Genomic DNA, 14,536 nt, shown 5'->3' on the forward strand with positions numbered 1-14,536 from the left:
GATCTGTTATGGGATCGAGTCTTAACGATGGTCTTCCTGTCTGGTCATGTTCACATGTAAACGCTTGATGCCCTGCTTGTCTAGGAGAGGGTTTTCCCCTTCCAATGCCCTGTCTTTCAGGCTCTTTCCTTGAAAGTCAAGAATGGGATGGAATCCATTTATAGACTCTCTTACCACCAGAAGCCTCATCAATCAGTTTTAGGTTCTGAAGCTGTGTTCCCTTATTCCAAGAAGGGCCCGTTGTGGTTCTCTTTGGTTCCTAGCCTACCCCCAAGCGCTCAGCTGTGCCACTGAAATTCAGCCTCCCAGGATTGGGTTTGAGAATCTAGCACTGGGGATCTAACAGGCTCAAAAACTGATGCCTGGCTCATGTCTGAGGATATGAGGTCATAGGCACTGACTCCATGGATGCTGCGGGGCCGGAGCACCCATGGGAAAATTTAGTGGGTGCTCCGCACCCACCGGCAGCCAAGCTCCCTCCATCCCCATCACCTCCCCCGAGCATGGCGTCCCTGCTCCTCTCCCTCTCAGCACTTCCCGCTCACTGCCTAACAACTTTTGGGCGGCTCTCAAGACTTTCCGGGAGGGAGGGGGAGGAGTGGGGACGTGGCACACTCGGGAGACGAGGCGGTGCAGGGGCGGGGGCTTGGGGAGAAGGGGGTGGAATTGGGGCAGGGCGAGGGTGGGGCCAGGGGCTGCAGGGGTTGAGCACCCACAGGGCAGAGGGGAAGTCGGCGTCTATGCATGAGGTTATGATACAGCCTTTTCTCCACCTAGTCCTTTCGATTCTAAGGCATCTTATGGATCCAAAGGTTTCACTATTATGCCATATTCACAGAAAAACAAGCCTCAGTTCCAGACTCAGAGGATCTGATGAATCGCTCCACAAGGGGCTGCCTGTTGGCTTCAGAGTTTTTCTGCCGCTGTCACTGCTTGGCTGGCCCTTTTAAGGTGAGCTGGGCTCAGCCTCCCCTGCGATGGAGCAGTTCCCCTAGCTGATCCTAATGTCTGGGAATCAAGTGGCTCAAGTCAGTTATCTGATCTAAGTGGGGAAGAGTTGGGTGACTCTCATCAGGGGTTGGGATAGTTGCTGGAGGGAGAGTCCCTCCTGTGACTGACCCTGAAGGGAGAGGGCAGCAGGAGAGAAGGAGGCTCTTGTGGCAGGGCTTGAAAAAGGCCATCACTCAGACAGCCTGGAAATAGACTTGGAATAAGACTCCAGCCTGGGGAGAATCTGATTCGGGAAAGGTCCCTAGGATGAAGTCCTGAGGGTAGAAGCCAGACCTGCAGGGAGAAAGTCCAGAGGTCCGCACTGTGAGTGAGTGGGGCAGAAGGTTAGCCCAGGAGGGGTGGAAGACCCTGTTGTTTTATGCTCTGACTAGAGACTCCTGCTTGCCAGGGTCTCCCTGAGAGCAGGTTGACCTGTCGCAGGACTGTTAGGGCTAGGAGGGAGATCCTGTGCCACAGCAGGCCACAAGCGGTTGCGGGGAAGATGCACTGCTGTCTCAGCAGCCCTATTACAAGGGTGAGATGAGATGCTGGGAACTCTCCCCTTGTACAGGAAAGGATCCATGGAGAAGAATGTGCTGTCAATCCAATTTGGACCTAGCGCTATTGGTGAGGGGCCATGAGATCCCCTGGATCTGGCAGCATAAATGCGCTAATGGCTGTTTGTCTCTGACCTCTCGGAGGAGGGAGTACGAGCAGACCATTTGTGTTCTCAGAGCTACTGACCTCAGATTTGTCTGCTTAAAAACCAGGAAGTAAATGTTTCAATTCTGATTCTGGAGTGGCTCCAGTATGAAGTACACAGCAATCCAGAGCTTCAAAGCATATCTAGATACCATGGAATTTTACAGCACTGTCTCTCTTCATGTATGGATATTAGAAACACCTAGGGGTTCCCATTCTCTGCTTTACTAAACCCTTCTTGGAGCTGATGGAGTACACAGGGTCTGGTGGACAGTCAGGCCCAGAAATTGACAAGAGCCTCTGTAAAAGAGCCCTGATTCCTCCCATCTGGAATGCAATGCATCAAGGTTTTTATTTGTAATATAAATAAAAACCTCAATACAGTGCATTCCAGATAGGAAGAATCACAGGGAGGGGGTGTTTAAAAGAAAAATCACTAAGCTTAAGGATGTGTGAGGTTTGCTTCTTGGTTTAATGCAAATAAAAGCTTGCCAGCTAAATAAAAGCTTGCCAGCTATCATACAGTGTTGGCAGTTCGAGTACCTGGCATGGGGCAAATGACTGTCTGACTGTATTAACACCCTGGAGGACATAGTATTTGCTATCCGGTTTCAAAGGCAGAGCTCTTATTTCCAGAGGTATTCAAGAGGGACTTGCCTTTCTGTGCAATAGTAACATCAAAACTACAAGCAACAAGCATGATGAGACAGTCTTGAGAGATGGCCATTTTCATATCTTAATCTACCTCGCTGAACATAATCTCTGGAGTCCAGGAAGACCTCTACCAATAAAACTGCATCTTTTTTCTTTGGCAGCAAGTGTTCCATTAAATGCCTGGCTTTCGGGACTATTTTTTATGAATGTCGGGGTGTCTTCATCTGTGTCCATACTTGACCTTCAAGAGTATGCAGATAATTTGTCTCTGTTTATATAAATACTAGAGACCCTTTCATCCACACTTAGGTTTGGGGGTGAAGAAGCCTTGATATTTACCAAACCTGTCAAACTTTCCTGCAGTGAACGGGTTTGTTACTTGTGCAATTACATGATAATTTTAAGATCAAGCTATGTCTGAAGCCTCAGCACGGCTGTTCATGCCTGTACCAGGGTCTCATCTACCAGAGGGAGATAATTTATTGAAAGACTCTTTGAGCAGAGTTTTTATTCAATAGCACGAGTGCTCTTTTCAAAGTCTCTAACTTGATTTTTATCTGCTTTTTTGCAACTGGGGTAAATAGCACGTATAGAGCTGAGCAAAGAGTGGATTTTTCAGTTTGGTTCAGATCCCTTCTGGAAATAGATCTCGTCAAACTAACTTGATACCTTTTTTGGGGAGGGGGATGATATTACATGTTGGGTTGACAGAGGTAATAGTGTTGACATACTCAGACTTCTATAAGGCATTTTATTTGGTACAGCATAACATTTTGATTAAAAACTAAAACAATATCAAATTAACATATAAAATGATGGGGTCTAAATTAGCTGTTACCACTCAAGAAAGAGATCTTGGAGTCATTGTGGATCATTCTCTGAAAACATTCACTCAGTGTGCAGCGGCAGTCAAAAAAGCAAACAGAATGTTCGGCATCATTAAGAAAGGGATTTGATAATCAGACAGAAAATATCATATTGCCTCTATATAAATCCATAGTACACCCACATCTTGAATACTGCATGCAGATGTGGTCGCCCCATCTCAAAAAAGATATATTGGAATTGGAAAAGGTTCAGAAAAAGGCAACAAAAATGATTAGGGGTATGGAACGGCTTCCGTATGAGGAGAGATGAATAAGACTAGGACTTTTCAGCTTGGAAAAGAGACGACTAAAGGGGGATATGATTGAGGTCTATAAAATCATGACAGGTGTGGAGAAAGTAAATAAGGAAGTGTTATTTACTCCTCATAGCACAAGAACTAGGGGCCACCAAATGAAATTAATAGGCAGCAGGTTTAAAACGAGCACAAGAAAGTATTTTTTCACACAACGCACAATCAACCTGTGGAACTCCTTGCCAGAGAATATTGTGAAGGCCAAGTCTATAACGGCGTTCAAAAAAGCACTAGATAAGTTCATGGAGGATAGGTCCATCAATGGCTACCAGCCAGGATGGGCAGGGATGGTGTCCCTAGCCTCTGTTTGCCAGAAGCTGGGAATGAATCCCTTGATGATTACATGTTCTGTTCATTCCCTCTGGGGCACCTGGGGTTGGGCACTGTCGGCAGACAGCATACTGGGCTAGATGGACCTTTGGTCTGACCCAGTCTGGCCGTTCTTATGTTCAAACATAAGATGTACACATTAAATGGATTAAAAATTGGCTGATATGTCTCAAAACATAATTGTAAATGGTGAATTATCCTCAAATGGGAATGTTTCCAATGGGGGTCCTGCAGGGATCGATTCTTGGCCCTGTCCTATTTAACGTTGTTATAAATGACTTGGAAGGAAAAAACATAAAATCATCCCCAGTAAAGTTTGCAGATAACACAAGTTGGGGGAGTGGTAAATAACGAAAAGGACAGGTCACTGTTCCGAGCAGTCTGGATTTGGGAAGCAGTAACTCTGGGAAAAAAAAAAATATGGGGATTGTGGTGGATAATTGACTGAACATGAATCATAGGACTGGAAGGGATCTTGAGAGGTCATCTGATCCAGTCCCCTGCACTCATCGCAGGACTAAATATTACCTAGACTATTCCTGACAGGTGTTTTGTCTAACCTGCTCTTATTCCACAACCTCCCTAGGCAATTTATTCCAGTGCTTAACCATCCTGACAGTTAGGTTGGACACTAGGAAAAACGTTCTAACCCACCCTTGCTGCAATTTAAGGCCATTGTTTCTTGTCCTATCCTCAGAGGTTAAGGAGAACAATTTTTCTCCCTCCTTCTTGTAACAACCTTTAACATACTTGAAAACTGTTGTCATGTCCCCTCTTAGTCTCCTTTTCCAGACTAACCAAACCCAATTTTTTCAATCTTCCCTCATAAGTCATGCTTTTTAGACCTTTAATAATTTTTGTCACTCTTCTATGGACTCTCTCCAATTTGTCTACATCCTTCCTGAAATGTGGCACCCAGAACTAGACACAATATTCCAGTTGAGGCCTAATCAGCATGGAGTAGAGTAGAAGAATTACTTCTTGTGTCTAGCTTACAACACTCCTACTAATGCATCCCAAAATGATGTTCGCTTTTTTGCAACTGTGTTATACTGTTGACTCATATTTAGCTTGTGGTCCACTATGACCCCCCATGTGCCTTTCTGCAGTACTTCTTCCTAGGCAGTCATTTCCCATTGTGTACATGTGCAACTGATTGTTCCTTTCTAAATGGAGTACTTTGCATTTTTCCTTATTGAAATTCAACCTATTTATTTCAGACCCGTTCTCCAGTTTGTCCCGATCTTTTTGAATTTTAATCCTGTCCTCCAAAGCACTTGCAACCCCTCCCAGCTTGGTATCGTCTGCAAACTTTATAAGTGTACTCTCCATGCCATTATCTAAATCATTGATAAAGAAATTGAACAGAACAGGACCCAGAACTGATCTCTGCAGAACCCCACTTGTTTTGCCCTTCCAGCATGACTGTGAACCACTGATAACTACTCTCTGGGATTGGTTTTCCAACCAGTTTTGCATGCACCTTATAGTAGCTCCATCTAGGCTGCATTTCCCTAATTTGTTTATAAGAAGGTCATGCGTACCAAAAGCTTTACTAAAGTCAAGATGTACCACATCTACCGCTTCTTCCCCCCCCCCCCCTTCCACAAGGCTTTTTACCCTGTCAAGAGAAGCTATAAGGTTGGTTTGACACTATTTGTTCTTGACAAAGCCATGCTGCCTGTTACTTATCACCTTATTATCTTCTAGGTGTTTGCAAATTGATTACTTAGTTATTTGCTCCATTATCTTTCCAGGTACAGAAGTTAAGCTTCCTGGTCAGTAATTCCCTGGGTTGTCCTTATTTCCGTTTTTATAGATTGGTACTATATTTGCCCTTTTCCAGTCTTCTGGAATCTCTTCCATCTTCCATGACTTTTCAAAGATAAGAATATAAGAATGACCATACTGGGTCAGACAAAAGGTTCATCTAGCCCAGTATCCTGTCTACCAGCAGTGGCCAATGCCAGGTGCCCCAGAGGGAATGAACATAAAATGTAATCATCAAGGGATTCATTCCCTGTCGCCCATTCCCAGCTTCTGGCAAACAGAGGCTTGGGACACCATTCCTTACCCATCCTGACTAATAGCCATTAATGGACTTAACCTCTATGAATTTATCCAGTTCTCTTTTAAACCCTCTTTTAAACCCCTTCACAACCTCCTCAGGCAAGGAGTTCCACGGGTTAACTGTGCGCTGTGTGAAGAACTTCCTTTTTATTTGTTTTAAACCTGCTGCCCATTAATTTCATTTGGTGGCCCTTAGTTCTTGTATTATGGGAACAAAGTTATTTACTTTCTTTATTCACTTTCTCCACACCACTCATGATTTTATATACCTCTATCATATCCCCCTTAGTCTCCTCTTTTCCAAGATGAAAAGTCCTTGCCTCTTTAATCTCTACTCATATAGGACCTGTTCCAAACCCCTAATAATTTTAGTTGGCCTTCTCTGAACCATTTCTAATGCCAGTATATCTTTTTTGAGATGAGGAAACCACATTTGTACACAGTATTAAAGATGTGGGTGTACCATGGATTTATATAAGGGCAATAAGATATTCTCCATCTTATTCTCTATCCCTTTTTAATGTTTCCTAACATCCTGTTTGCTTTTTTGACTGCTGCTGTACAGTGCGTGGACTTCTTCAGAGAACTTTCCACGATGACTCCAAGATCTCTTTCCTGATTAGTTGTAGCTAAATTAGCCCCCATCATATTGTATGTAATAGTTGGGGTTATTTTTTTCCAATGTGCTTTACTTTACATTTATCCACATTAAATTTCATTTGCCATTTTGTTGCCCAATCACTTAGTTTTGTGAGATCTTTTTGAAGTTCTTCACAGTCTGCTTTGGTCTTAACCTATCTTGAGTAGTTTAGTATCATCTGCAAACTTTGCCACCTCACTGTTTACCCCTTTCTCCAGATCATTTATGAATAAGTTGAATAAGATTGGTCCTAGAACTGACCCTTGGGAAACACCACTAGTTACCCCTCTCCATTCTGAAAATTTCCAATTTATTCCTACCCTTTGTTCCCTGTCTTTTAACCTGTTCTCAATCCATGAAAGGATCTTCCATCGTATCCCATGACAACTTAATTTATGTAAGCACCTTTGGTGAGGAACCTTGTCAAAGGCTTTCTGGAAATCTAAGAACACTATGTCCACTGGATCACCCTTGTTTGTTGACCCCTTCAAAGAACTCTAATAGATAAGTAAGACGTGACTTCCCTTTACAGAAACCATGTAGACTTTTGCCAACAATTTATGTTCTTCTATGTGTCTGACAATTTTATTCTTTACTATTGTTTCAACTAATTTGCCCGGTACTGACATTAGACTTACCTGTCTGTAATTGTCGCGATCACCTCTAGAGCCCTTTTTTAAATATTGGTGTTACATTAGCTATCTTCCAGTCATTGGGTACAGAAGCTGATTTAAAGGAGAGGTTACAAACCATAGTTAATAGTTCCGCAATTTCACATTTGAGTTCTTTCAGAACTCTTGGGTGAATGCCACCTGGTTCCGGTGACTTGTTGCTGTTAAGTTTATCAATTTAATTCCAAAACCTCCTCTAGTGACACTTCAGTCTGTGACAATTCCTCAGATTTGTCACCTACAAAGGACAGTTCAGGTTTGGGAATCTCCCTAACATCCTCAGCCATGAAGACTGAAGCAAAGAATTCATTTAGTTTCTTCACAATGACTTTATCGTCTTTAAGTGCTCCTTTTGTATCTCGATCGTCCAGGGGCCCCATTGGTTGTTCAGCAGGCTTCCTGCTTCTGATATACTTAAACATTTTATTACCTTTTGAGTTTTTGGCTAGCTGTTCTTCAAATTCCTTTTTGGCTTTTCTTATTACATTTTTACACTTAATTTGGCAGTGTTTATACTCCTTTCTATTTATCTCACTAGGATTTGACTTCCACTTTTTAAAAGATGCCTTTTTATCTCTCACTGCTTCTTTTACATGGTTAAGCCACAGTGGCTCTTTTTTAGTTCTTTTACTGTTTTTTAATTTGGGGTATACATTTAAGTTGGGCCTCAATTATGGTGTCTTTGAAAAGTGTCCATGCAGCTTGCAGGGATTTCACTCTAGTCACTGTACCTTTTAATTTCTGTTTAACCAACCTCCTCATTTTTGCATAGTTCCCCTTTCTGAAATTTAAATGCCACAGTGTTGGGCTGTGGAGGTGTTCTTCCCACCAAAGGAATGTTAAATGTTGTTATATTATGGTCACTATTTCCAAGCGGTCCTGTTGTAGTTACCTCTTGGACCAGATCCTGCGCTCCACTCAGGACTAAATCGAGAATTGCCTCTCCCCTTGTGGGTTCCTGTACCAGCTGCTCCAAGAAGCAGTCATTTAAAGTTTCGAGAAATTTTGTCTCTGCATTTCGTCCTGAGGTGACAGGTACCCAGTCAATATGGCGATAATTGAAATCCCCTACTATTATTGAGTTCTTTATTTTGATAGCCTCTATAATCTCCCTTAGCATTTCATCGTCCTGATCACTGTCCTGGTCAGGTGGTCGATAATAGATCCCTACTGTTATATTCTTATTAGAGCATTGAATTACTATCTATAGAGATTCTATGGAATGTGTGTATTCATTTAAGATTTTTACTTCATTTGATTCTACATTTTCTTTCACATATAGTACCATATAGATAATCGCTAATGGTTCAGATATCTCCTCAGTCAGCTCCTTGAGTATTCTAGGATGCATTTCCCTGGTGATTTGAAGACATCTAATTTGTCTAATTTTTAACTTGTTCTTTCCCTATTTTAGCCTCTTCTGATCCTACCTCATTTTCACTGGTATTCACTATGTTAGACATCCAGTCACCACCAACCTTCTTGGTGAAAACCGAAACAAAGAAGTCATTAAGCACCTCTACCATTTCCACATTTTCTGTTATTGTTTTTCCCCCTTCATTGAGTAACGGTCCTACCCTGTGCTTGGTCTTCCTCTTGCTTCTAATGTATTTGTAGACTGTTTTCTTGTTACCCTTTATGTCTCTAGCTAGTTTGATCTCGTTTTGTGCCTTGTCCTTTCAAATTTTGTTCCTACATACTTGTCTTATTTGTTTATGTTCATCCTTTGTCATTTGACCTAGTTTCCACTTTTTGTAGGACTCTCTTTTGATTTTTAGATCGAAGATTTCATGATCACTTTCACCCAAGCTGCCTTCCACTTTCAAATTCTCAACCAGTTCCTCCCTATTTGTCAAAATCAAATCTAGAATAGCCTCTCACCTAGTAGCTTTCTCCACCTTCTGAAATAAAAAAATTGTCTCCAATACATTCAAGAATTTAGTGGATAATCTGTACTCTGCTGTGGTGTTTTCCCCAACAGATGTATGAGTAGTTGAAGTCCCCCATCACTACCAAGTCCTGTGCTTTGGATGATTTTGTGTTTAAACCTCATCCTTCTCTTCTTCCTGGTTAAGTGGTCTGTAGTAGACCCCTACCATGACATCACCCTTGTTTTTTTTTTTTTTACTCCTTTTATCCTTACCCAGAGACTTTCAACAAGTCTGTCTCCTATTGCCATCTCAACCTCAGTCCAAGTGTATACATTTTAAATATATGCCCTGTGTGACACTATGGCCAAAAGAGAGAGCGATCCTGGGATGCATAATCAAAGGAATCTTGAGAAGGAGTAGAGCGATTATTTTACCTGTGTATTTGACAGTGGTGCGACCACTGCTGGAATACTGCATCCAGTTCTGGTGCCCACAATTTAAGAAGGATGTTGATAAATTGGAGAGGTTTCAGAAAAGTCATGAGAATGATTAAAGGATTAGAAAACCTGCCTTATCATGATAGACTTAAGAAGCTCAATCTATTTAGCTTAACAAAGAGAAGGTTAAGGGATGACTTAAATACAGTCTGATTCGCCCATTATTAAATATTTGTTCCCCGTGTAGATACTTAACAGTCTAGCAGAGAAAAATATAACATGATCCAGTGGCTGGAAACTGAAGCTAGACAAATTCAGACTGGGAATAAGGTATAAATTTTTAACAGAGAGGGTAATTAACCATTGGAACAATTTACCAAGGGTTGTGGAGGATTCTCCATCACTGACCATTTTTAAAGCAAGATTGGATGTTTTTCTAAAGCTCTGGTCTAGGAATTATTGGGGGAAGGTCTGTGGCCCGTGCTATACAGGGGAGGTAAGACTAGATGATCACAATGATCTTTTCAGGCCTCGTATCTATCGATGATTCTCCATATCGGGCAGAGGGGGCACTTGAACTGGGGACTACCTCATCCTGGGGGGGAGGAGGGGAGTGTTCCCTAACTACCTCAAAGTGGTAAGGGAAATCTCCTCCCTTCCCAGTCCCCCAGGCCATCTGGAGAATCTAGTCCTTTACTTTTGTCAAAATGCCTAAAATCAAAACAAAAACCTTTGTCGGGTTGAAAGGTTTCATTTTAATATTACCAAAGCACTCTTCTTTGGTTCAGTCAAAACTATTTGGCAACGAAAACTGCGCTATTTGCCAGCCCCCCCCCTCCGCCCCAACAAAAACTACCAGCTTATCTTTTCCCACCAGGGATAATGCACTTTGTCCATGGCTTTGACCCAAGGACAAGCAAGAGCTAACATCAATAACCCAGTTCTTTTCCTTCGCTAAGAGCAGGAACGTCTCTGCGTATTCTGTTGACTTGGTGATCTTTCAGATATTGGTCACATTGCTACCTAGTTGCTGTCACTAGCCATGATTGGAGCTTGACTATTCTGTTCAGTATCCTGGGTCTTAAGATGACTAAGAAGTCTTGCTTTCTAAGCTACAGGAGCTCCTTGAGGTGGGAATCTCCATTCAGGTCTGAATTTTCTCTGGTCAGCTGCTTGACTCTGGAATGTTGGAACACTTCTCATAAGGGTGATGCTGTGCTCTGGACAAGCCTGTTTGATCAGCACCACCTGCTTTCCATCAGACCTCCTTTTCAGAGGTGTGGGTTAAAAATTCCCAGATGAAAGGATGTGTCTGAGCGCGGTTGAGACCACCTCCCCTTGTATGCACTCAGAGCCCTGCATGAAGGGAGCGGGAGGGAAGGGGTAAGTGGCTCCAGGAGACATTGCTCTTTCGTATCTTCTGGAAGCTTGCAGTGGAGGAGCCTTGATTGATATTCAGAGGCTCATCTTGAAGAAATCTGATTGTGTAAGAAGCCTTCATTATCTGTATAACGATTTGGCCCTAAGAAGCCAGTTTCAGTGTCTGTTGGTCTGGTGGGTACCAGTGACCTAGGGAAGGATAGGAGAGAGGTCCTGTAGGCCAAATTTAGGCTGCTAGGGAGGAGATTCAAGTCCAGGACTTAAATGGTAGCATTTTCTGAAATGCTTCCAGTTCCACACACAGGGCTAGAGACAGGCAGAACTGCAGGGTCTCAATGCGTGGATGAGACAATGGTGTAGGAAGGAAGGATTCAGGTTTATTAGGAACAGGGAAACCAGTTGGGAAAGGAAGAGCCTATACAGGAAGGATGGGCTCCGTCTAAACCAAAATGGAACCCAGACTGCTGGCATGTAAAATTAAAAAGGCCAAATGGGAGTTCTTAAACTAAGGTCTGGGGAGAAGCTGACAGGCACGGAGGAGCATGCAGTTCAGACAGAGATATCCCATGGGGAAGGACCTATTAACGGGGATTCTCTATCCTAGTAAAGAGAGTTTAGAAGTTGATAAAGTAAAGGTAGAAATTGAAGAGAAACAGTCAAATGAAGGAGTCCCAATTCAACATCACATGAAGGCAGACAACTAAAAAGTGACAAATGTTATAAGTGCTTGTATGCAAATCCAAGAAGTCTAAATACTAAGATGGGTGGACTTGAGTGCCTGGTATGATGTGAATCTCCTTATTTAATGGAATCTCAGAAACATGGTGGAATGACAATCAGTCGGACACTGTAATACCAGGGTGCAAAATATATAGGAATGATAGTATAGGTCATGCTGGTGGAGGAGTGGTACTATATTTGAAAGAAAGTGTAGTCAAATATAGTAAAATTGTTATGACTAAACTGTACCGTATAATCTCTATGGATAGAAATTCCATCCTTGAATAATAAGAGTATAGCAGTAGGAACATACTACCAAGCACCTGATCAGGATGATGACAGTAATTGTGAACTGTTTAGGGAGATTGGAGAGGCTATAAACATAGAAAACTCAATAATAATGGATGGTTTCAACTATCCCCATCTTGACTGGGTATATGTCACCTCAGGACAGGATGCAGAGATAGTTTCTTGACACCTTTTAAATGACTGTTTCTTGGAGCAGCTAGTCCTGTAACCCCCAAGGCAGGAGGTATTTCTTGGTTTAGTCCTAAGTGGAGCATAGAGTCTGGTCCCAGAGGTCATTGTAACTGAACCGCTTGGTAATAGTGACCATAATATAATTAAATTTAATATGCTTGGTTGGGGGAATGGGGAAATACCAAAGAAACCCACCACAGTAGCATTTAACTTCAGAAAGGGGAATGACACAAAAATGAGGAAGTTAGTTAAACATAAATTAAAAGGAACAGGCACAAAAGTGAAATGCCTGCAAGCTGCATGGAAACTTTTAAAAAACACCATACTAGAGGCTTAAACTAAAAAGAATAGGAGGATTTAAAAAAAAAAAAAGCCACCATAGCTACACAATAGAGTGTAAAAAGCAGTTGGAGGCAAAAAGGATCATTTAAAAATTGGAAGTAGAATCCTATTGAGGAAAATAGAAGGGAGCATAAACTCTGGGAAGTCAAGAGTAAACATATAATTAGGAAGGCCAAAAAGAATTTGAAGAACAATAGCAAAAGACTCAAAAAATGTAAGTACATCAGAAGCAGGAAGCCTTCCAAAAAATCAGTGGGGCCACTGGATGATCGAGATGCTAAAGGAGCATTCAAGGAAGACAAGGTCATTGCAGAGAATATAAATGAGTTTCTTTGCATTGGTCTTCCTGCACAGGATGTAAGGGAGATTCCACTCTTGAGCCATTCTTTTTAGGTTACAAATCTGAGGAAATGTTCCAGATTGACATGTCAACAGAGGAGGATTTGGAACAAATTGGTAAATTAAACAGTAATAAGTCACCAGCACCAGATGGTATTCACCCAAAAGTTCTCAAGGAACCCAAATATTTAATTGTAGAACTACTAATTGTGGTATGTACCCTATCACTTAAATCCACTTCTGTGCCAGCTGACTGGAGGATAGCTAATAGGATGCCAATTTTTAAAAAATGGATCCTGGCAATTACAGGCTGGTAAGCTTAACTTGAGTACCAGGCACATTGTTCTTTACTATAGTTTCAACCAATGTTCATGTATGTGTCTGATAGTTCTGTTTGTTGGAAAAGAGTTAACACTGCTTTTGTAAAGGGAAATCATGCCTCCCCAATCTATTAGAATGCTTTGAGGGAGTCAAGAAGCATGTGGGCAAGAGCGATCCAGTAGATCTAATATAGTTGGACTTTCAGAACGCCTTTGACAAGGTCCCTCACCAAAGGCTCTTGAACAAACTATGATGGGATGAGAGGGAAGGTCCTCTCATAGATCAGTAACTGGTTAAAAGACAGAAAACACTGGGTAGGAATAAATGGTCCGTTTTCAGAATGGAGAGAGGTAAATAGTGGTGTCCTCCAGGGGTCTGTAGTGGGACCGGTTCAACATGATCATAAATGATCTTGAAAAAGGGGTAAGCAGTGAGGTGGCAAAGTTTGCAGATAATACAAAATTACCCAAGATAGATAAGTCCAAAGCAGTCTGTGAAGAGTTCCAGAGGGATCTCACAAAACTGGGTGAGTGGCAAGAAAATTGCAGATGAAATTCAATGTTGATGATTACGGAGTAATGTACATTGGAAAACATAATCCCAACTATACATACAAAATGACCTGGTCTAAATGAGCTATTACCACTCAAGAAAGAGATCTTGGAGTCATTGTGGATGGTTCTCTGAACCATTTGCTCAATGTGCAATGGCAGTCAAAAAAGCTAACAATGTTAGGAACCATTAGGAAAGGGATAGTATGACAAAAAAATATCAATAATGCCAATATATAAAGCCATAGTATGCCCATACCTGGAATACTGTGTGTGGTTCTGGTCACCCCATCTCAGAAGATATATTGGAAATGGAAAAGGTACAGAAAGGGGCCACAAATATGATTAAGGATATGGAACACCTTCCATCTAAGGAGAGATTAAAAAGACTGGGACTATTCAGCTTGGAAAAGAGAGAATTAAGGGTGGGTATTATAGAGGTCTATAAAATCGTGAAAGGTGTGGAAAAAGTGAATAAGGAAGTGTTATTTACCCCTTTACATAACACAAGAAGGCAGGGGTCACTTAATGCAATTAATAGGCAGCAGATTTCAAATAAACATAAGGAAGTATGTCGTCACACAATGCACAGTAAACCTGTGGAACTCGTTGCCAGGGGATGCTGTGAAGGCCAAAAGTATAATTGGGTTAAAAAAGATTAGAGAAGTTCATGGAGGATAGGTCCATCAGTGGCTATCCACCAAGATGGTCAGGGCTGCAACCCCATGCTCTGCATGTCCCTAGGTCTCTGACTGCCAGATGCTGGGGCTGGATGACAGGGGATGGATTGCTTGATGATTACCTGTTCTGTTCATTTCCTCTGAAGCTCCTGGCATTGGCTGCTGTCTGAAGAGAGGA

General features: G+C 42.0%; 1 protein-coding gene across 7 annotated transcripts in view; it reads left to right on the forward strand.

The window, feature by feature from the left end:
- The window catches only part of PPIP5K1 (diphosphoinositol pentakisphosphate kinase 1), a 124,680-nt gene that overhangs the window by 43,366 nt on the left and 66,778 nt on the right, over positions 1–14,536 (forward strand). The gene's annotated exons all lie outside the window — the stretch shown is intronic.

Source organism: Trachemys scripta, chromosome 10 (genome assembly GCF_013100865.1).
Source record: "Trachemys scripta elegans isolate TJP31775 chromosome 10, CAS_Tse_1.0, whole genome shotgun sequence".
Taxonomy (NCBI): Eukaryota; Metazoa; Chordata; order Testudines; family Emydidae; genus Trachemys; species Trachemys scripta.